This window comes from Trachymyrmex cornetzi, unplaced genomic scaffold (genome assembly GCF_001594075.2).
Source record: "Trachymyrmex cornetzi isolate Tcor2-1 unplaced genomic scaffold, Tcor1.1 scaffold1656, whole genome shotgun sequence".
Taxonomy (NCBI): Eukaryota; Metazoa; Arthropoda; class Insecta; order Hymenoptera; family Formicidae; genus Trachymyrmex; species Trachymyrmex cornetzi.
Window position 1 is genome coordinate 214,578 of NW_017296263.1, and position 707 is coordinate 215,284.

The window sequence follows — 707 nt, forward strand, 5'->3', positions numbered from 1 at the left end:
ATATTTTATATAAAGTTTTTTTTATTCGAAATATTATTAAAATACACAGACTAAATATTTTATGCAATATTTATGATAAATATAAATAAATATTTCTAATAAGTATTTTTTATTTGGATTATAATATGTCTCATTAAGTATTTTTATAGCATTTACTATAACCATTCTAATAAGTGTTTCATAATATTTATAATAAACTGTGCAATCTAAAACCACAAAAATATTTACAAAATGTTTAAAATAAATCTTATAAATATTTTGTAAATATTGTGTGCTGGTCTGGGAAGCGATTTTTATTTGAGAACTAAAATATATTGCTCGTTATCACTTCTGCTGCCAGATTTGAGATAAACGCTATACGCTATCGGCAGATATCGTGCCAGAATCATTCGCTCGTCTCCGCGTGCGAAGGACTTTTCCGAGGGTGTGATTCATCCTCATTCGATATGAATCATATCTGCGCATAGAACTTTGAAAGTAGCGGAAAAGAAAAAAATAACAGAAGAGAGGAATTCAATTTTACGAGGAGAAAGATGGAAAAGATCACGCAGCTTCTGGTGATTATATTTGAGACTTGATTACTTTCTTTTTCTTCTTTCTTCTTCTTTCTCGGGGAAGACAGACGTGTCTTACGTGGGGCGAACTGACGCCAGTCGCCACCCGGTATATCAGCACCATCAGCACCGCTGCGAGCCAGTGCGAGCCAG

At 33.2% G+C, this 707-nt stretch overlaps 2 protein-coding genes across 2 annotated transcripts in view; one reads left to right on the plus strand and one right to left on the minus strand.

The window, feature by feature from the left end:
* LOC108759027 (uncharacterized) overlaps positions 1 to 707 on the minus strand; it is a 14,135-nt gene that overhangs the window by 8,121 nt on the left and 5,307 nt on the right. The window lies entirely within an intron of this gene.
* Positions 1 to 707, plus strand: part of cpa (F-actin-capping protein subunit alpha) — a 3,664-nt gene that overhangs the window by 801 nt on the left and 2,156 nt on the right. The window lies entirely within an intron of this gene.